This window comes from Ischnura elegans, chromosome 8 (genome assembly GCF_921293095.1).
Source record: "Ischnura elegans chromosome 8, ioIscEleg1.1, whole genome shotgun sequence".
In the NCBI taxonomy this organism is placed as follows: domain Eukaryota; kingdom Metazoa; phylum Arthropoda; class Insecta; order Odonata; family Coenagrionidae; genus Ischnura; species Ischnura elegans.
Window position 1 is genome coordinate 56,827,730 of NC_060253.1, and position 24,005 is coordinate 56,851,734.

The 24,005-nt window shown below is 38.5% G+C and overlaps 1 protein-coding gene across 1 annotated transcript in view; it reads left to right on the forward strand.

Moving 5' to 3' along the window:
• Positions 1-24,005, forward strand: part of LOC124163263 (CDC42 small effector protein homolog) — a 119,818-nt gene that overhangs the window by 50,105 nt on the left and 45,708 nt on the right. The window lies entirely within an intron of this gene.

The window sequence follows — 24,005 nt, forward strand, 5'->3', positions numbered from 1 at the left end:
CGCCTCTACTTTTATCTCTTTTAGTAGGGAGGGACGGATAAGATGGAACTAGTTCGCTGGATACAATTTTTCCTTGGATTTTGCTATTATTGTAAGAGCTTCTTTAGTTGAAAAAACTGTATTGACCATATTGGAGCACTATTCATCCTACAATGGAATACTATTTTATGGGAAACGTCATAAATATTTTGTGATCAATGTGGTAAATGTATAAATGGATTGTAAAGTATATGTTAAATATGTAATGGAAGTGTACCCCCAGTCAAGGAAAATATTTACCCTCGGATTATCTTCATATGCCTTCTATCACTTAATTTTTCCCCTCCGATTTTATTTTTCGTCTTCTTATGTCTTATGAGTAAAAGAATAAATATAATTAATAAATATGAACCCGTAATACAAATCCGCATGTACCAACGAATTAGCTTCCTGTGTCCTCCTTAACTTAGGTCCCGTCTGCAGTTTGATGCTCAGCATGGTGGAATGCTTTTAACATGCATTTATTTATCAGAAGAAATTCTCGTCATTGAGAATCAAAACCGCACACTTTTAGATTTCTGAACGTACGCGTTGGCCACTTGAGTTTCCGTATTTCTTAGTTGTCATAGTGATCATTCGGGTAGTCTTGCTAATTTATTATTTTTCAGCGTATCTTAGTGAGTTGTGTTATTCCTCTTATTTGTAGTTTTCACCTGAATTGAAAATCCGTCACTCTTAAATGCTGGCTTCAAGTATTTTTCGAAAGCTTTATTTATGCATCGTGTTTTTTCTTTTCATCAGCTCTCATCGTAAATCGTTGCTTTGATTTTCTAATTGATACGTCGATGAAATCACGGAAGTGTATCGTCTCGTGGAAATTACGATGGGAGTTCCGTCGGCATTCTATAATCCTACAGTCTTGAATACTTCCTCGATGATTAGAGGCGAAAAATGAACATGTTATCTTATCTCAGCGGTCAATCATCTTTTTTATGCTGCAAAACAAACACAATCTTCGTTAAAATTTTCGCGGGTACTCGTCATGTTGAATAAAAACTTGGGCTATGTCGCCGCGTCAATTTTTGGGTGGCCACAACGTTTTCCGACCGATGCTGGTCGCTTTCTCAAGGGATTTTGAAGAGGTGGGAATTTAAATTCATGTACATATAAAGGTAATGGGTTAGCCAAAGTAAAAGGTTAAAAACAGAGACTCGTCAGAGAAGCCATAGAAATATTTAAAGAGGAGAATAACAATTTCAACAGGGACACCGGCCTTACAATTAGCCGTACTTAGTAACCCGTAATCAGCAAAAACAACAACCTACTCCTCAAACCTCCCGCTCCCCTTCCCCCACCACCTGACACGGATACATACCTTTATGAATTTAAATTTTCACCTCTTCAGAATCCCTTGAGAAAGCGACCAGCATCGGTCGGGAAACGTTGGGGCCACCCAAAAATTGACGCGGTGACATAGCCCAAAAGTTTTTATTCGACAAACACAACCTGTTCTCTTACCAACAAGAAACGTGTGACACTCGCGGGTGACTTCAAGCTGTACTTTCAGAAATTTTATCTGCTTGCTTCGTAAAACATACTTGATAAATAAGTTTCTGATCATGGTAGACTACGTGGAAAATTTCGTGGTAGATAAGCTTCAACACAACTTGGAGTAACTTGGCTTAATATCACCGAGACTTACAAGGGGAATATACCACCAATCACATCTCAGGCCGAATCACTTTACTTTAAAACCCGCTTACAATCTCTTACTGACTGATTCATACAAACCTTTGGGGTGACGAAATGTGATTCGACAAAAAGTCGTAGAATCGATCTCCTTTGAAATCGTCTGAAACCCTAGCAAAAATTATCGAAACACTTAAAGTTTCTATCAATTACAGTTTTGCCAACTGCGTTTATGCCTCTACTTTTTGGAGGCATCTGGTAGTCGAAAAATCGATGGCAATGAGGATTTTGAACTACGCGGAGGAGCTTGTTAATGGCACCAAAGACATTGTGGTAGCCATCAGTAACAATCAGAAAGTGTGGAAGCCAAGGACTGTTCCTATGATTCAATTTAAGTTGGCTAGATATCGCCGAAAAAACGATCCGAAAAAAACGGCTGACAAAAATTGTAAGAACTAGTAGAGCGAAAGCGAGTATCATTAATGAAATCGAGATAAGAGAAATTTCGATAGTTCCTATGACTGTGGATGATAAAACTCTCTGCCTTCGTAGTGGGTACATCTGCGAGTTATCAATGAAAACGCCGCTTTAACTTTTTATTCACCAGGAGAAAGCTCTTCGTAAGCTTTCATATATTTTTGATAACTAGGCTTTGGTATCCTTTGGCCAGCTCTTTCGTTGTACCCAGTCGTCTTCCCGCTGAGGCTCTCATTAACCAGGAAAACAGCAATGTAAATACAAAATAAAGATTATTCCCGAGTGATCAGATGATTCTCAGCGTTCCTTATAAGGCAGAAAGTCGACATGGACCCTACAATAAAATGTCATTTCGGCTCGCCAATCGAAATTCCTCGGCAATCATTCCATTTTCGTTGGTTGAGGAAACATTTCGATGCTTCAAAGTCCTTACAGTAGTCCTAATGTTTTGCACTTTTCACCCGATCACTATATAGTTAGTGCTTAACGGCATTTCCCTTGAAATCACCTTCTCTGAAACTGACTACAATAGAATAGGGTGGTTTCCTATTATTTTTTATTGCCTAAATCGAAAGATTATTACTCCTGGAGTACGTATTTCACGCTTTTAGATTTTTATATGACGTTATCTATTTTTCGCGATTGAATGAAAAGTGAAAATTTTCAAGCGCGCGAAAACGCGACGGGTAAGTATGAATGCCGGGAAAAAACTCCGCGTGACGTCGTTCTGCTTCCCGCTGCTGCAAGTGAGGTGACCTTGGGGCGAGGCTCTGCGCTGATACGACGCAGGATGCTAGCAGGTAGCTGAGTACCATGCTAGCTGGTAGCGCTTGGCTTAAATGAGGATTATTAATACCTTATCAAACGAAGAAAACTTTCCGACCTTAGCCAGTTTTAATAGGTGATTATTAAGACATGTTTTCCTGAGCTCTGTGCCTCATGCATGCATTGGTAACCTCAGACGATGTAAAACTCCTATCCTCTCGTGTAGAAACTAGGTCCCTGTGACGTCACGAGGAGTGGAATCGCGTGGGCGCCAATCTGGCCTTTTTCAAATGAGGTTAAAATTAACCCTTGCCATTCGTCTAAACTGGTATTTCTAAAACCAAATAATTTGTATATTATGAATACACTAATGGTGGGTAACGAATCGCAATGAATGCCTTTCGTTTTCTTTGATGAAGGAAACTACCGTATTATCATAATAGTATAGTTGAAGATGAAATATAGCAAACTTAGGTGGTATGCCTGGAAATGACTGAAAGGTCTTTCAGACCTTAAAGTCTTCTCAGAAAAACTCTGGCCGTGGACAAAGATGCTGACGACGAATTTTCGTCTGTGTTCCCTTTGTCACCATGGATTTATGAGATTCCAGTGAAGTAGGAAGCCGATTTTTTCCGGAAAGATTAGACGTTCCGAAGATTTGACGATTAGTAAGAAATCCTTTGTCGGTTGTCGTAAATTCATTTTATTGTGACCTGTAAGGATAGGATAGCGTGTGAAGTTCTTTTTACATTTATCTCCAAATTCATCTCGCGTCTCCTGTCGTTTCCTATATGAAACTAAAAAACTTAAATTTTTATGGCTTCTTGTCACTCGAGGTTTATGTCGAACATGAGAGGGAAACTTGTGTAATCACGGTTGAATGGAGAGGTTTGTAAATTTTTCCACCGACACAGTGGTCAGTAGCCCGCGCAGTAGATGCAATTTCGTGGTGATAATAGGAGGAAATACTCTTTTGGGCTCTTGGTAATAAAGGCGAAATTTGATTTTTTTTAATGTGACATAACTGTGGCACGTTGATCACGTTTATAAGATTCTGCATTTACGTTGCAGATATTGAAAATCACTTTCGAGGCGTTGCGAAGTTCCATGTCATCATATGGAAAATTAATACTTGGTGTTCTGTACGTTCGATAATTATTGATTCTTAAAATCATTTTCCAATTCCATGTGTAATTTCGTAGCGATTCGTTAAGAAAATCAGGTGATCAACTTTCTTTTTTTTAAGCCTTCTGGCGCTAATCCACCGTACGAGTCGCTTTTAGTGTAATTAATCCTGTTACTGGACGAGCTTTCGTCGTGTGCGATCTATCGTCAATGTTGCCGAGGGTCAAAGCGGCGCTTTAACCTGTAATTCAGCGGGTAATGACGTCCGGCATATGTTTCCGGGTCAATAAGCCGCTTGTAGGGCACGGTAATGGGATGCGAAGCGATCCTGGCTGTAGATCCCGGATGTGCTCATGTTAGTAATGCGGTGGTTTGTTCAGGTTTATGCATGTGTCGTGAATCGAGGGCTAAGGTGATATCCGGATCATATGTTACGTGACGAGTTTACGATTTTAAAGTTATTCACCGCTACTATGCTGTCTTACATATCTTGTAGGAGTTGAAGGAATAAAAACTTAGCTTTTTCCTCGTGGTGGTTTTCTTTTGTCCGACCATAGTTCTCATTCACAGCGTAGCATTTTCAAGGTGCTGAAAATGTTACGCTATAAGGAAATAGTGGTCGGACAAAATAAATCACAGCGTGGAAAAACAAAATTTTTTATTCCTTCAACTCTTTCGATAAAGGATTTCCCCCAAGTCTTTCCCGCTACTACTACTTATATTTCTTACATATTTTGAGTGATTATGAGTTTTTTCACGTGGATGATCAGGATCATAAAATCGTGTCCCAAGAGTTTTTAGCTTGTGAAATGTGCTGCTGAAAGCTTGACCCTTGGACAAATCGATATGACTCTGGGTGGAATATATTCATCGACTTTTAGATGAAGTAGAGAATTCATAATCTTTCGGGGAAGAGATTTGTTTTGACGTCACAACAGCGCTGATAATGTTGCATATTATTTTTTCGAGGTTCTTTTAAATTCTCTTGAGTTCAAACCATTCGCATGGGAGTGTTGCTTAACTTATGGCTTACCTGCTATATGCCGAAATTTGTGCAATTTTAGAACCATAATAGGGTGGTTTCCTATTATTATTTTATTGCCTAAATCGAAAGATTATTACTCCTGGAGTACGTATTTCACTCTTTTAGACTTTTAAATGACTATATCTATTTTTCGCGATTAAACGAAAAGTGAAAATTTTCAAGCACGCGAAAACGCGACGGGTAAGTATGAATGCCGGGAAAACTGCGTGTGACGTCGTTCTGGTTTTAAGCTGCCGCAAGTGAGGTGACCTTGGGGCGAGGCTCTGAGCGCTGATACGACGCAGGATGCTGGCAGGTAGCAGAGTACCATGCTACCTGGTAGCGCTTGGCTTAAATAAGGTTTTCCCTATGACGTCACGTGGAGTGGCATCGCATGAGCGCCAATCTGGCCTTTTTCAAATGAGGATAAAATTGACCCTTGCCATTCGTCTAAACCGGTATTTCTAAAACCAAATAATTTGTATATTATGAATACATTAATGGTGGGTAAGGAATCGCAATCAATGCATTTTCTTTGATGAAGGAAACTACCCTATTGTCTTTTCCTAATCTCAACTTCTACACCATTACATTATTTTAAGATTGTTGGCCCGGTAGACGCACTGTTTTCCATTTTCACGAAAATTTGAAATTGAGCTCTTATAATTGTATATACATCATTGTATAATAATATAATTGTATGTACTTCATCTTATGAATCTAATTCATTTCATGTTTTGAGCTTGCACGTGCGGAACATGACACAATAGACTTTTGACGCAGTCGTTCCAGTTACAAGCTCTTCGTGACTCCTCATGAAAAATATTTGATGCTTTGACTGACATTCCCGCCAACGCAGCTGATGTTTAATTAATCGATAATCATTTCAGTCCTAATTGATAATTTTGAATTTAAATATGAATTTAATGGAAAACATTTAAAATAATCCAAAAAGGTGCGTTCTGAAATTGCCGAGAAAGCTTAGAAACTACGCCACGCTGTAATTTACAAAATATCTGGTAATCTTTGTACGTGATCTCGTACGAATTTCGCGTATCGATGTGAGCTTTTTAAGCACCTCGATTCTTGTGGGCAGCGCTCTCGCTTAACTTATTTATTTACTCCATGTCATCGTAATCGGCTCGCTTGGATTGACGTGTCGTTGGACAATAAAATCCTACCGTTCCTCCTCGGCTCGGCGCGCTATCTTCGGAAAGTGCTCAACGCACGTTACTCACAGGGATGACGTGTTTGAGGGGGACTCTCGGATATGGCACGCTCCCCTCCTCCAGAGCGCCCTTATCTTTCCCGTTTAGTCACGGATCACGAGAGAGTTAGGAATCACCGATTTTTGATTGGACGTCTTCCATGTTAGCCCAGCTATTTTTCGCGTTTTGGTTATATTTTTAAATAATCGATCGTCATAGTCTACATCTTCATCTCCATAATACCATGCAAGCCACCTCTAGGGTGTTTGGCAGCAGGTAATCAGTCACCAACATGCAGCAATAGGAACGCAACATCCACACCGCACGGTCATAGAAATATTACGCATCATATAGGTGCATATTCATGCTCAGACAAAACTTCAAAACTTGTAAAGAGTTAATAATTCTTATAGAAAATGCAAGGTTAGAACAATGGAAGAAAAATAACAAAAATCAGTCGTCCTAGCGAGCAACTCCATTAATTTTATTAATTGAGACACCGTTGGTACCCTTAATATCCGTAAAAATTTCCAAAAAAAATGTTAAATGAAGTTCATATTTTGAGTATTAACTGTGCATTATCGTAGGACCGTGTTGACAGATTTTATACTTGTATCTTATCTGTTATAGAGTAATAAAACATTAGTAGTATCACACACAATTTTGAAACCGTGGTATGAAATTGTGTGGAATATTAATAAGGTTTTATTACTCCCATCAAGGCTAAATTCCACGACTATAGCTATAGTCTATTGAATTTCTGCGTGGTTGAAAATGTTCATCAATTCATTTCGACCTTTTCCAACTATAAGCATATTTCTGAGCATAAGGTAATAATTTTAGGTTTGTTGTGAGCTTAAACACACTTGATATTAGAAAATAATGTTAACATTTTTACCAATTTTCCATTCATGCAATAAATTTTTAGTCTTATACTTTTTTGCAGATAATTGTTTGCCAATATATCGTGGGTGTAGGAAAAACTATTAAGTCTCTAGCTTTTCACATCTAGATTTTCGTTCAATATCGAAAATATATATCGACTATCGTACAATATGTAAAGCGAATTTAATAAGTAATGATACCGTTAAAAGGTTTCATCGGGTTATTCATTCGGGTTTAATTTTTCCAGAAATATCTGCTGAAGAATGTTTTTCCATTGAATTGATGCGGACAATCTCGCCTGAGTATGTAATATAATTCCTCATTCAATGATCCTCCGTTCGGTTTCTATTTCTACCACTTTTATTAATATCCTCTTATTTCATTGAACGCTCAAAGTGTTTTGGACTTCTTTTAAATTTTGTAATGTGGCTAACATAATCTAGGTATTTCGACAGTGATTCCCGTGCTGATTTTAAATATCCATACTTTTTCAAGCCATGTGGTACTGATTTCTTGTGTGAGTCATTTTATTTTCTTTTTGGACGGTTTCATTCTTGTGTGTACTAAAATATGTCATGATTTCTTGAGTTTGCCTTTGATAATGGACACGCACTGAGAGTGGTAACGGTTTCATATCGGTTTATTGATTGTAAAATCGATCACCCAATTATAATCGACTTCGCCTTCAGATGTTTTCATCTCACATCCTTCTTCCTTCTTGACTTGTCCCAAGTGCGCACGTCATCCACGTGAGTTCCTAATCATCCATCGCCCTTTGGTCGACGGCCCTCTTATCTCTATATGTACCCTCTCCTCGTCCCCCCTACCATTTCATCCTTCCAGACCTGAACCCCTTCGTTTCCCCTCGGCCACGAGTGACTAACGACACCCTTCGCCAAGGGAAAGGAGAAATCGAGGGCCGAAGGGGTAGAACAGGGAATGAATTTGGAGAATGAATTAGAGATGGCGTCACACGAGAAGAGATTCTCTCCCGTGCGTTGTGTCAAGTGTTCTACATTGGAACATGTCGCGACACGACATGTCCTTTCGACAACCATGGTGAATGAATAATTATTTTTGTTGCTAAAACCGTTGTTACCTACGCAACCGGGGCTGAAAGTTCCTTCCTCTCGAGTAAGAGCGAATTTGGCTCAGTCTGGTGGAAATTTGTTTCATCCAGGACAACAAAAAAAATGTAAAACAAGGCTTTGAATATGACCTTACGTGCTGAAATCGTGGTCGGTTGGGTTATTGAATATTTTTTGTGGTAAGTTACCTGTGATTTTATTTTTTTACTATAGCACTAAAAATATCTCTGATCAGTACTATAGTGCTAACGCTATTGTAATAACCTTAGAAGGAGCAGTCAAAATTGAGTTTTGCAAAGCGGTGAATTACCAGAACGCATGCGAGAATGCTTGGACGTGAGATGGAAAAATAGCCCTTGCCCTAATTTCGTTCGTGAATTCGTGCCATTGTACCCTATAATGAGAAATTAATGCAGTTCTAACCTGCGTAATTACGTGCCGCATGTAAAATTGGCATAATGAACTTTTGGCCACGGGATATAACTCACTAACTCGGTGAATTAATATCTTTGACGGTTTTTCGAATAATGCGTCTATTCTCGCAGAAAAAAGGGAGAAGCTTCTTATACATCTGCTAATGTTGTGCATGGGTGCCAAAGGGTCCAAGAGGCCTCGCTCGTGTTATTCCCTGTTGTTTGCCAGGGCACGCGTGCGGTGTGAGATATTAACGAAACAGTTTATGAGCTCTCTTTTTAAACAACCTACTTAGTGGTATGACGCAATTCAAAGCTCCAAAAAGGATTTCATTTGTTTCTCAAGATAATTTAATGAAAGCGCATTTGATAATTAGTTTGAAATCTAGTATCGTGATAATGATAATGAAATAATGAAACCTTCTCGCACGCTCTTAACATAGTAATGAATTTATTTCCATAAAGTCGTATTTTGCGCCCCAGCCATGTTCTAGTTGAGTTCGTACCGAGAGGAAAGTTTATTTTAAGGTTTATTTAAAAACGTCGACTCATCTCTGCCTTTCACGCTGCAAAAATTCGTCTGTTTTTTCTTCGGCGGAAGGGTTCTTATTTGAACCCCTTGCGCAAAGAGTTCCTAGTGTACGTAATTAGCATGGGACTTCGTGTTTCCCTTTCTTTTTACTCCCACTGATGCAATATTGTTTTTGGTTACCACGCACAAGGAACTTTCTCGTTTCATGTGTGATGACGGGAAATGTACTTTAAAGGCAATTACTTACGTCGGTCTTAGTATACATGCGATGCACCGATAATTTCTTGCTGAATTCCAATTGATATTTTATTCCGATGTTGACTTTTCGGATTTAAGCTAAGGAGCGATTTTCGCCCATATGTGTAGTAGTTAGGAATACGGTGTGTTTTCGGTAAAACATACCGTATTCCTAAATGCCGTTCAAAATTTTGGTAATATTAAAATCGACTTTGAACCATGCTTGTTATCATGTTCATGAACGTAAGCATAGTTTTCCGTGAACGAAATACAAATGAATAAATATAAATAAAAGTCGCGTTATGGGAGAATGTTGGTCAAGAGTGGAAGGGGAAGGAATAGAATATGACTTTTGGATAGAATGAAAGGGAATGGCCCTAACTGAGAAATGTTGGAAGTTCCATTGGGGGACTGAGATAGACTGGGTTTAGTTTACATGCTCCAAGTAGATCTACCACACCCGGTAGAATACCTTTAATTTATTTTTACTCGTATTTTGTAATATTTCCAGCCTGCAGTGTGGACGACGGTGACATTTACATGAGTTGACGTAAGAAAAAATTCTCCTTGGCCGGGAATCGATGCACGGACCTTTGGCACTACGGGCCACTGCGCAGCACTACATTTGCCATGGGAAATCAGGAACCAGGATAGCGTAGTGTTCTGTGCAGTTCTCCGGAATGGTCCGTGGTTCGATTCCCGGTCGAAGGGAATTCTTTCTAATGGCAATTCATGTTGCCTTGTAATTTCCTAATTTACCGGCGATAAACTTTGAAGGGCAAGTGCGAAGGTTGCTGAGTCACACCTAAGGGGAAAAATCACAATTTTGCATGATCGCTCTTTGTTTTCTCGGAGTCGCAGAATGAGGCCAGATGTGTTTGTAGAAAATTTACGTCATGGAACATCTCCGTGGAAGGTTAAGGGGCACTTCACCTCTGACTTGAGCCGCATCTTTTACGAGGAGGATTATTTCTTACTCTATTCCTCGTGCTTCCGAGTAAGAAGTGTTTGCTCTCGATCGACGCGTTGACGTATCAATTACCCGTAAGGTCACGAAACGAAGACGTACGTATGTAGTCAAACGCGTGATATGCTAGTTGAGTGGTCTGCGCATTTCTGGACAGTACGAGGAAGTCCGAATTGACTCAAACAGAGGTGACCTCGTTCTATACCAGGTGACGAAGACACGGTCTTTCCGTTAAGCACAAGGCCGCGGGTTCGTAAATTGAAGTGCCTATTTAATGTCTCAACGATGTTGAATATTTGGAGTATCCTGAGCCCAATGGAGCAGGCACGAAATTTTCTGTCGAAGTCTTCTCAATTCTTCCCTTTAACTCATCCTTTGGCTCATAAATAATCGTATTGCCATGGCAAATGCAATCGACGTAATTGACCTTACTGCATTGAAGGTCAGTCTCGGCAGGAATACTACGAAATTAAATTATGACGAAAAATAAGTTAAAATACCGATGGTAAATTGTACATATCGTTATATTTCGCACGGTTGATGCAATTACGGCGCACTTTCGCGGAAATATAGTCGAAGTTCATTTTCAATAAATTATTCGGCAAAAAAAACCTTGTATTGAAGGTGAAATGGTTGTACATGGCAAAAAATTATTGATTTTTCAACGAAAAGCATTTCTTTATGGAGATGATATGGATTAATTAGCGGCTCTCATCTTTTGTATTTTTGCATTGCTTTATGAATTAATGAATTCAGCAGAAAAATCTTGACATTTTTTGAAGTTATTAAGAGGAATTCGAAATAATATTTTTTGTGTAGTCCTCTCTGCACAACTTATTGCAGACTATAAAGCTTTCTCTTTGAGTTGGGTCGTGAGCTCATATTTAAGCAAGATGTCAACGTCGAAGTAGTTGAAATTAGATTTTGTAATTAAGTAGACATTTAATATAGGTTTTAAAATTCAGGAAATGAATTGTAATGCAATATCTCTCTTCTTCCGAATACTCGAGGGTAAAGAAAAAACTGGCGTAAGGGGTGACCAGGCCAATATATCGCGACGTCATCATGCTCTAATAAAAAAAATCTTCGTTTTTTCATAGCTAGATTCAAGGAATTTTGAAAATCAATGATAAGTAGTTCACAAATTTTGTATTAATTTTTCTCGTTTTGCTAGCACTAGATATTAATGGTGTGCCTATTTTTCTTCTGATTTAGATAAAATTGTGTACGTATCCAGCCTCAACAGTCAATCCATCCGTCTTATTAATTGATTATTATTACATTTTTATTTTGGACTCTTTAATTTGCATCCAGTATTTATTATAAAATAAATCTGTTCACTTGGATTTCTAAGACAGCGGTGGGGAAACGCTCACTTGAACCGGTAAAATACCCAACACTTCCGTAGAAATACATTGATATTCGCAATAAATCGATATGGTGATGGTACGCTTGAGAAGAGCGTACCAAGACGATGCCACATTAGAGCTACAGTTTCTTCCTTCCTTGTTCAGTACTTTCAGGGAAAAGTAGGATCGCTTACCATTTGCATAATTTAACACAGATATGTCAAGGAAACTGCACTGCATCATCGCAAAGTAAAGCGTGTTTACTAATTTATGTGCTATTGATTGAAGACTAAAATTAAGCCCCGCCTGGGCTCATTACGTACTTGTCGTGAAGTATGAAAAGGCTCCTTGACTGGCATTGAGGCGTGATACTTGAAAGATACCGTGATCGCGAAGCGCATGGGTTGGTGTCGATGGTGGCGCATTGTCATATAAGTGGATGGGGGCGGGGAATACCCCAAAGTAAGCGACAAAGGACGAACAAAAGGCGTGACTCAATGTTAGCCACTCGGCTTCAATGGGGGAGCTGCATGCATAACGAGTTCGCGTGTCGTGGGGGCGTGTGAAGTCGCGCTCGGGTGCGTTTTCATGTAAATAAAGCGTTGTTCTGTTGAGTCAACAGCCACTGGCTAGACGACGACTACTTCGCGTTTTTCGCGTGCTACGTGACTGAAATAGTTTTGAAGATACTCGCAAATCGAATTGGCTTACTTGATCCGCTTCAGATGTCACCTTATCTTGGCAATGTATTTATAAACTGCGAATCGCCAAGCATTTTGAAAAAAATGATCCAATGAATGTAAGGCTTATTTTAATTTGACGTACCAATGAATTTTTATTATTGTCAATTAGGCCCTTGTGCAACCAACAATTCAATGACAGTCCTGCGATACGATGGGAATAATTATCTTCTCTTAAATAGCGAGACTGTATAAACTGAGAGTAATATTATGAAGTGATAGATTAAAAAGTTAACTTTGTTGTATCTACCATCATGCCACTATTCCACAAAGCATTCGCATTCGCAAACCATTGGTTTCATAATATTATATAGATTTATAGTCCCACTAAGAACTCCTTTCCTCATTCTATCAAAGGAAATGCGAACTATACTTTGGTTGCTATCATTTTCCATGTCTTTTTTATTTTTTATGGTCCGTCTTCCCGGAAATTCAGGAATACCCGAAGCTCCTGTATTTACCTTTTCCTGTATCGTATACTGCAACAAAACAATGTCAGTGATGCAATTCTAGAACGGGTGTTATGCAAATCTATGTTGTTTTCATTGTGAACGTTTTGTTTATTCTTTAGCTTCGCTTAAAGTTGCGCCTCATCGGTCGACATCGCTGGAAAGAGCGACATTATTCTCTATGTTATCCCTGGTTTTTCTAGGAATTAGTTCCACTTACAGCTGATTCCCTATACGTGAAGAGTTTCATAATAATAAAACACTTGAAGACTATAGGAGTTAATGATGCAATGGGTCTGCAGGCGGTTGTCTCGCCTTTATGTTGGATCTCAAAATATACGAAATTGCTCCCAAGCGGAAAGCTCTTTTCAAGCCGCTATTTAGTGCTGACTTAGTGTTAAATCCGTTGTGTCTTCACCTCTTATGAGGTATTCTATGTTTTTATGAGATATTCTATGTTTTTTATGTATATTAAAATATTAATTGTCGTTGTATAACTGGATAGTTGAGCTGGATAGCAGTTGAAGCGATACCTGGTGTGAAGTGTGTGGTGGTCGATTTCGTTACGAGAATCAAAAGCTTTTTGGAAAGTCGCATACTACAAATAAGCACATGCGGTGACCTTTACTGTAGTCACCATCAAGCGTACAGAAGTTCCAAAATTTCGTAGAGGATTACGTCCAAGCAGTCAACGCGGATACGGGAGATTTTTTTGTTTGATTTCCGGCTGTGGAAAGATTTTCTTTTCGGATAATTTTTTCAAAAGTCGCAGCTTTCCTGGTTCCCGTTTTATTTCAGTTGGAATATTTAAACCGTAAATCAACACAATGGCTTATGTTCTTACGGTTATCCTGATGTGAATTTTTAGTTTCAATTAGTGCCTTGTCTCACGTTTAAGGATTTCCCTGCTTATTTAATTCCACACGTAAATTAACACAATAGCGTTTGTCGCTACCAGTTATCCTGGTGGGAATTTCTAGTTTCAATTTGTGCCTTGTCTTACATGTAATGATTTCCCCGTAAAGTCAATTCCACACGCTAGGTTACCATTACGTGTTTTTACAGTTGCGTGTTTTTTATTGCGTGTACTTTTTGTTTTTGATTTCCAGCTCGGTATTTCCACAATGTATACTCTGTGGTATTTCAATCCGTTCCGATTTTTTCTATTTTGTAGCAATATTTCTCAGGTTAGGCGAAGATTTAGACAGCAATTTTATTAGTAACGGAATTCAGGGGCGCAGCTAGGAATTAAGGCGGGGGGGGGGTTTAGGCACAACTAATACTGAGGTGTCTGGGGGTGTGGAATACCCGCCAGGGTAAGCGGGAGGTATTTAGAAAATTTTCAAGATAAAGGGTTCAAAATGGTGAGCTTTACGGCTTTCTGAGGGATGTTTTATTAATATTTACACTATTCTGTAAGTAATATTAATCGAATTAAGTAAATGGATTAAACTTCAAAAAATGTCTGAGCTCTGGGGGTGGTTTATCCCCCAAAACCCACCCCTCGCTGCGCCACTGACGGAATTTGGATTTTAACATGAACTTTTTTCTATTAAAAAATGAGGATCATACGGATCGACCGAATTGGGAATGAGGAAGTCCTAAAAAGAGTAGGAGAGAAGGCCTCATGAAAATCGAAGCCGAAAGAAGAAGACGAAAACAACCTGATAGGTCATATCTTGAGACCTGATGAAGACAATGGTCGACAGACAAGTAGATGGCAAGAACGGAGAAGGAAGACCTCCAATAAAATATATGGATCAGGCAAAGAAGGATGTGGAAGTGAAGATATACGTAGGTGTGAAAAGATTAGCTGATAGAAGAATTGAGTGGAGAGATGCGTCATATCAATCGTGAGGTCTGTTGACCAATGATAATGAATTTTCTTTAAATCAGGAAAACAGAGTGACTTACAACATAAAATAAATGCTCGTGTAAATCATTTCATAGTAAATCTAAATAAAATTACTCTACTCGAGAGATATTCGTCTCAGTCCTGTCTTAAAGTAACGCGAATGCTCCACACTGAGTATGTGCATTCTCCTTGAAGAGCCAGAATCCTCAACAACGCCCTTCCTTCATTCCTGGAGCATCGCCTGGCATGTAATGACCTCCCACGCAACGATAAAAAAAAGTGGCAGCAGTCCATGGAAGTGGCGCGCAGTGAACACTTTTCCCATTTTGGCATATGGAATCTCGTACATCGAATTGATTAAAATCGACTATACCTCTTTCTGATGGACCTTTAATGGACAGAAGCTAACCGTTTTGCGACCTATATCGCCTTAGATTAACGACATCTATACCTTCCTGAACCATGTAAAACTCACCATTTGCAACAAAAATATTGAAGGGGATGTCTCATAAAAGTATTTTCAAACCGTATTCCTTTATTTAATTTTGGTAATTTCATTTAAATTCTATTGTTTTTTCTTTAGGGAATTTTTATTGTGCATTGCTTATGTGTCAAAAGTTCTTATCTTGTTATGCAAAAATATGCACAGTATTATGATTGTATTTCTGATGATGGTGATCCCTCCAACAGGCAATAGCCTCTGAGGTCACCGAAAGCTCCAAAGTTGGTTATTACCCATAATATTTAAATGTTAACATTGTTTAAGAAGCAATAAATATGTTATATTATATATTGCTAGAAGAATTTAGTTTAAATTTAGGGTTCTCGGAAGGAAAACCATAGATTTTGCATATGCCGTCGCTTCCGCTGTGGTTTTTGCTATCTCGACTGAAATTCGTCTGGTTGGTTAGTATCGCTAATATCACCAAGGCTGATAATTCTGCGGAAGTTGAAGTTAATGGTCACTTTTTTTATTTTAAGCTTCTTCTTTCGTCGATGACACACTTTCACTTTAAAATTTAGAAATTTATGGTCTTGTACCCAGATGATGGTTGTGTGAGACGAAACCCGTCGTACGCGTTAAATAATTTTGGAAGAGTGTTACTACCTTTCATTCCAATAAAACGAACTTCCATTATATCACGCCTTACGCGGTTGAACTTAAATTTCGATTCGGATAAAAAAACGATTCGGAATGTTAAAACTTTGAATCTCTGCCATGATCAGTGGCTTTAAAAATGTTTGATAATCGATTTTCGTATTAAAACATCCGGTATCTGCATTTTTTCTTGTGATTTAGATGATGTATTTGGACTCCAAAATTTCAATCTGAGCCAGAAAAAAAACTAATGTTTTAATACGAGGGTACAACGTGTCACTTTCCTTGGGGTAGCGTGAATACACTCGCCCTTTAGATAAACGCACTGCCTGTGCTGGTTAGTAGTACGCATTGCTGGGTGTAAAAGTTTTTGAAAACGGTTAGACCCGCGTCGTATGGCTTAAATCCTTTCGTTTTGTGGAAGTAACTCGTTCAGATGCTGAGGCATATTCCTTGTTCCTCCAACGCCTGAATTGATTTCTTTGTTGCATGTATCTCAAGCAATAATTGATTTTCGTTGAACGAATCTAGTGGGGCACCAAATCTTTCATTCGAAAATCACACATGTACAGGAAAAATTGTCACAAAAAGTCAAGGTAAAAGTTAACCGAGTGATCTCTCTTAATTTACACGTTTATCCATTTTGATTAGCATTCTATGGGGTGAGAACGATGAAATGGACGTCATTGAATACGAAGTTATCAGTATTCTTGGAATGTTTCTTTTTAATTTTGCATTAATTTTGTTGCCGCACGCCTTTATAAACGGTAATGCTTTTATTAAAGGGCACATTTTATTTTGCATCCAGCTGACAGTGAAGTCGAATCACGACCCTTTTTTTAGGGTCATTTCTTGTAGGCTGTTTCAGAAATGCTTCGTGCATCCCATCGGTGGTATTTGCTATTCATTAATACCCCCAATGCCTTTCGATTTTTTTCTCACTTTCGGTTAAAAAGGAGATTTACTGGAAATTTAATCAAAATACTATTGCCTGCTTAGCGTAATTTATTCGATCATTAGCTAATTATGTTCTGTTATAGTTTTTGTAATAGTATTCGTCAGTCAGTGACAATACTTTCCTTCCTGTGTCATTTATTTGGTTGAAGTATTTACCGATTTTGGTAGTTTTGCATGGAGCATTCTCGAAGTTCTGTGACGGTATTCCCTCCCCTTCTTCAATTCCAGGGATGCCGACTTACAAAAAAATATTGGGGGGGGGGGCCTAACCGGGGATCTTTCCCCGGGTAATTTTATTAGTAGTGAGTTTTAAGTTTTTTGAGCATTTTAGAAGAGTCTTGTGATCAACATTAGAACCCTGATAACTCGAATCTCGATATCAGGACACTGCGGGGAAAATCGACGAGCGTGACACTTTTCCTCACACCCATAACGAATTTTTGAGGGGGCTCAGTCCCCATGGAGTCGCCGCCACTGTTCAATTCATAATTAGGCCTTTACTTCTACTGTCGTTATTAGCACTGTGATATTTATGTACGAAATGCTTATTAAAGTTCGTTCTTTCGTTGGTCTCTTATATAATATTGATGCATGTGTATAATTTTCTGTAATTTTGTTATGAAATCATTCCACGAGCGTTGAAAATCAATGTTCATCTACATCTACGTACTGCTCCACAAGCCGACTCAGTGGGTGTTAGGACACCAACTCTTAAAAGGAAATGCTGTAACGAAATTACGCCTAGTTTTAATCAAAGTCCTTTATTGTTCGGAGGAAAAACGAATACACAAACCTATCCTTTCGACAAAAATCTCTCTCTTAGTTTATCGTTCCTGTCGGACCTGGATGTTAATGTGTGTGTCTTAACTCGGCGGCTTGATGTGATTTTCTTCTATCTTCCTTCACCGAAACATGCTGTTCTAGTGAGTCGCGTGTTAGAGTAGCTCAGCGTTCTCTAGCCGCTTCAAAAATAAACTCCAAGGTTACTCACCCTCTCTCCCCAATTCCCCTCGGCGAAAGGAAAGGGCTGCCTCCCCTCCACTATATACACACTTCGCACCTCGTCGTCTTTTTTTTCATTCCCCCTCCTCCTCACTGCGTCCTCTTCAGAACCCCTTTGCCAACCCTTGCATCAAGCATCTGATGAGAGGAGTATCCTCCAAGCATTTGCCACTCTTGTCCCGTGGTCGACGCACTTTCCTTTTCGTTTGGCACACTCTCGATTTAGAAGTTAATACTTTTTGGGCGCGTTTGGTAGCTATATTTGAGTTTTAAAATAAATAGTTTGATCCGTCATATTGTCATGCATCCCCTATCGTCACGCTCATACTGTATATAGATATTGGAGGGAGGATATACCATGGATAAGGAAAGGTAGCGTGCATCTATATTCTTCTCTATGTAATAAAAAATGAATTGTTATCCGTTAAAGCATTTTTTACACGGTGAATGATCATTCGAATTAAAGTCATGAACCATTCATTCATCAAATTGATGAACTGTATTGTATTTTATGTAAATGAGTATATTATAGTCCTTTGAATTGTAATGAAGTTTTCTTTAAAAACCGCATTTAACAGTGATAGGCCACAAACGGTAATGACGGAAAAATTGTTGGTAGGTACTTATTTGTTGATATAAGTATCTGTGACACATTGATTAGATAATCCATGGCGTGGTTGAACGACGGGACGAGCATCAAATGTTTGGACCTCCACAGATATTTTATAACCAAAATTAGCCAAATAGGTTTAGCCGTTTTCGAGTTTTAGCGAGAGGAACTAACTGTAATTGGTTTATATTTACATAGATACATACTAAGGTGATACGAAGTTCACCGGGTCATCTAGTAGTACAATAAATAGGTATTGATTAAATATGTCCTTCAAATAGTTATAAAAGAAAGAGTAAAAAATACTTATTTAGATTCCAGTTGATCGACTAGAATTAGCTCTCGATGGCATTTAAATCTATGTATCGGCTGTATAAATTCCGGTGCCTCATTACTAGTTTTGGTGGTACATGTGCTGAAATTAGAACGTTACAGATTCTTGAAGACTAATTTTAAAAATCAGGCCATCTATAACCATAATTACTTCGTACGATGGAATTAAATCAGAGCATCCGCACAAGGCGGCAGATAAATTAATAGCGGAGTTCATAATATTTATTTAACTCCGTATAACTAATTAAAATCATCCATAAGGAGTTTGTATTTTTATTAAAACTTAAGTGTTTCTAATGTTAAAGTTTAGGACGTTTTATAAATTTCAATTTAATCGTATAAATATTTTTGAAAACGGCATTTCATTACAATTCATGAAATGAGGAAAAAATTCATACCCGAAATAAGTCACCCACAATTTACACCAAAGAAGTATCAACTCCCATCGGTTAGTCCCGAAGGACTGCCATACTTTTTTTTCTACGTCATTCCTATCTAGCGCTCTAATCTCCGCGTGAATCACTTCTGTCCACTCATATCTCCGCTTTCTTGGCGATAAACCCATCGTGAGGCAGATAAGTCATGTTGTTGGCATGTTTATAAACGCGCGTGTCTTAAAGTCGATGTCGTAAATGAGTCGGAAATATTTGATCGATACTATTGTTGTCGCTTCTATGTTGTTCGAGAGAAAATATAGCTCCCTTAGGTATTGAGGTCTCTACCCCATGAGGGTACTCATGATTTTCGACCCTTCATCGAATTTGGTGCGTCACCTCGTTTGAGCAACTCATGATTTTGGATACTCCATCGGAAATAAGACTTCATAGTCTTGTATCTCGGAGTCGAAGTTTTAATTGAGTCGGAATCATTCTATCAACGTGATTGTTGCCGCTTCGAAGTCATTGAAAAAAAGCTCTGTTATGAATCAAAGTTATCGCCCTGTGCGAATTATCTGCGACAGCAGAACGATTCGACAAACCTCCTCGGAAAATGGGACATACTCTGTGCGGATGTTAATAATATTAATTTAAATCCATATGCCTCATTTAAATAATTAGTTTTACTTTAATCACTCGCATGACCTTTTTCTGTGATGTTTTTTTTTATAGTTTAGTCCCAAGTTCTCTTCAAGTGCCTATTTGTTTTCCACTTTTTCGCTCGTAAACCCGATGCTGCTTGATCGAATGAATAATTATTTTAATTGTAGAAGATTTTATAGTTCATATATTCGCTACGAATTTTACCTACGCCTGTGGACCATGCCGAAAGGGAATTTTTATTTACCGAAATTGGCATACTGGCTCTGTGAGTGGAGCGCGTTGGAGCACCCCAGTTTTGATATTAGGTTCATTTCAGATCCTGATGGAAATCATGCCTATTGAGCGTAATGGCCTTAATTTTTTTTGTTTCGCATGCGGCCAAGGATCGGGCCTACCCGAACAATCGGCTAAGAAAAAATAAATCTGAACGCATCTATGAAGTCCTCGAAAGGGAATGCGTCACGGATGCTTTTACCTCGAGGACACGATGGAAATACGTGTTGGAATTCCGAGGTTCCCACCCAGAGCGTGAATAAACTTGGTATAGTCCTCGGTAGGGATTCCAGCGAGCTGCTCTTGTGGCTGCGTTTTCACTTTGAGCAGCTCTAAATTTATCGTAATACTAAACACATTTGATACAGAACTGACTGACTCGGCTTCTGATCCAAGTAGTAGTTGTATTTTTGTGTGAAAAATCCACAGAGGAAAAAAATCATTCGTCTTGACCGGGATTCGAACCCGGATCCCTCGATTTCCGGGCGAGTGCTTTTGCCAGTTAAGCTTCCGAGGAGTCATTCTCCCACAAATTTCCACATGGGAGAAGAGGTCTCGGTAGCTTAATTGGCAAAAGTACTCGGCCAGAAATCGAGGGATCCGAATTCGAATCCCGGTCAAGGCGAATGATTTTCTTCTCTGTGGATTTTTCGCACAATTTTTGCATTGCGGGTGACTCCGTAAAGTTATTGCCGTGGCTGTTCCTGGTATACTTAAAGTAGAATTTTTGTTTTAAGGGTGCGTCAACATCTGAGGTCATTTTTCACAGCGCCGTACCTTATGTTAAAATTTTGTTTACGTCACATCATGAACTCGAGGAATTTCGATATTCTTGATTTTCTCAAAATAAAAGAGATAAATTCAAGCACAAAGAAAGATATATAGCGAATTGTATTCTTATGTTTTGTTTAGAATGCAAGTTATTTTCAAAAGTGTTATTATGCGGCTAAGTCGCTCAGCGTCGTCACGGAACATGCCGCTTAATCCTCCTACAAGTTCCATTCTTTCTTATTGAATCGAGTTCCTTACGGCTTTTAGTAGAGGTGAGGGGACTCCATAGATTAGGGTTGATTTTTGTTCCCCGTTCAATCCCATGGAGGGTTGGTGTTTGTTCCCACTTAGGTCCATTTATAATCTGTTTTCAATAATGTCTGTAGCGCGGCGATATATGCAGAGCTATCCACTTTTTAAAAATGTTTTGCACTATAGCATATGTATTTGCGTTTGTTAGAATGGAAAATTTATGAACTGATAGATAACATCATCACACGTATGAATTTTGGTTAATTTAGCGAGCACCTTTTTTGTAACCAACCCGATACTTCTAGATTTAGTGAATATTTAATTTCATCATAAATGATGAACTGCTGTAGAATACGTAATGCGAAATTTGCCTAACTGCCGAAAGGGGATTTTTATGTATCGAAATTGGCATGGCATATTGGCTCATTGGAGCGCGTTGAAGCACTCCAGTTTTGATGTCAGTTTCTAAAGTCTTCATTGTCAAAGTTATTTAATTTAATTTTATAATCAAGCTAAATGGGTTTGTTAAGGCATCAAAATGACAATAGCTTATTTCTCCATGAACTTTGGTTCGCTTTGCTCGTCAGCGACGCGAGTGACGACTTTTGTAAACCCATTTAAATGCGCAGTCGGTGACAACACATTTAAAGACCGACTACATGATCGTCTTTTGTAATATTCGTGAGTAAAGCTTTAGGTTTTCCTATATCCGGGGCTACGAATTCCTTGGATGAGTCAGTAAAATAATCTGAGGATGTGCCCTAGGTTCATTTCCGGGATAAAGATACACTTCCAATGACTGAGTGGTTGAAATGAAAATTTAGGATATAAGCGGCAATTTAACCGTACCTTATGCTTCACCAGTCCCCAATTTAATAACGAAAACTTTATTTCCTGTGTAATCAAGTGGAAATCCATTAGCCGCATTTAAGTACACTGGTTATTTCTGTGTTGCTTGTGCATAATGTGTTAAGTCACTCAATCATAGTTTTGAGATAATCTACATAGCACACACTGCACTAGCATCACATTAGAATCCTCTACTTATCACAAACTGCACAAATGAAAACACATGTTGTTATTAGGTTTGGACATATCACACTATGCACAAACGATTCTATATGATTCATTTGATGGTTAGGTGAGATAGTCCCATTTTTGGGGTTTTTGGACTTAACGCATTATGCACAAGCAACGCAGATTTAACTGTACGAATACTTTCAATTCTGAGGCACATCACACGTCTTTCCCCCCACCCTTTTATCTATGTTGTGGTGAGTCTGAGTCGAATCATATTTTCCGTATGTCCTTATGTCATCGTCAGGGTTTTCTCATTAGTCCGCTATTGATCTTGAAAGAATTCAGGCTTCAAGCGGTATAAAACGGAGTATATAAAAAAATTAATTACGATCATAATTTGCATTGATTTCGATGATCATTTGATATATTTCAGTGGAGCTATTAACCACGTGCGAGAAGCTGGGTCGCTCAATTTCGCTGGTTTGCTAAACTAAAAGCCTTCATTGTGAACGTGATTAAAGTTACTTTGAAAATCAGGCCAAATGGATTAGTTAATGTGTCGGTTTTTCTTGCGATTCTTTGCCTAAGTGTATTTGGTTTACTATTCTTATAAATTTTTATTTCTCCTCTATTTCGGTAGAAAAACTTGAAATCGATATTTTAGTGATTTTTACAAATCAAATATTTATAATCTAAAATATTAAAACTATCATAATTGCATTTATTTCGTTGAAAATTTAGTATATTTCAGATGAGCTATTCACAAAACACATGAAGCTAAGTCGCTAAATTTTGCGAAAGTTTGCTAAATTAAAAAAATTCATTATGAACGTGATTTTGGTTAATTTTTACTATTCTCGTTGATTTTTATTTTCCCTTTTTTTTGGTAGAAAACATTAATTCGATATTTAAGTGCCTTTTCCAAATCTCATACGGATCGGGCAAGGTCTATTGAAAACCCCGATGACGTTTTGTTTGGATCAGACGTGGTTTTGCGACAACGAATGAAATCGATCGCAATTTTCCCGAATGGATTTCCACTTTGGTCTTTTCCGAAAAGAGGCGGGCGCTTTTTGATTTCCCCTTCCCACTTTCGCGTCGACAACTCTCCCCCATCTGTTCTTCTTTTCAAGCGGTGCGCGACACAGCAAGGGCTTCATTCGTCTGTTCGGGGGAAGCCAGATAGCAACCCTTCCTTGACTAACCCGGCGCTGATGAGTGCTGCGTTAAATTATTTTTTTTCAATCACTTTTTCCCTTCTAAAAAGCGGCCGCTCGTTTGCCAAGGTCTCGTGGAAAGTAACGCATCAAACCGTACAAAATCAAAATTCTCAGTCGCTGTAGCTTCGTGTATTTCCATTTCATAAATCCGATCATGCAGGACTAGATGCGATGCAAGATATTGGTATCGAAATTCTGAGAAAAAAACTGAGAAAAAATTCATTTAAAGCTTCAAGCTATAAGAGAACTTGGAACTGACCATGGTTGTCACAATTTTTACATTTGCGAATGTTTAATTTTTCATATCTATAAAATAAAATATGGAATACTATGGAAATAGAATTAAGAAGGGGCGATGAATTTTTATACACAAATTTCCGAATTGAAACAAGAAGTAGTTTTTTGATAAGGCGAATTTTATTTGTTTGAGTGGTCAAGGTCATAGCTGATGTCTGAAACAACGTATAGCTGTAAACATGTGTATTTACTCACATGACAGAAGGTTTGATTAACCAATTTGATTCGGGTCAGGCTAGTACGGTGACCACTCTATTGGTCTCTCGGTCAGTGTCGGAGGAGCCCTGTTTGTACACTCCCTAATCTCGTTCGCCTATAGCCTATTCTCATCTTATTGTATCCAAGGGCT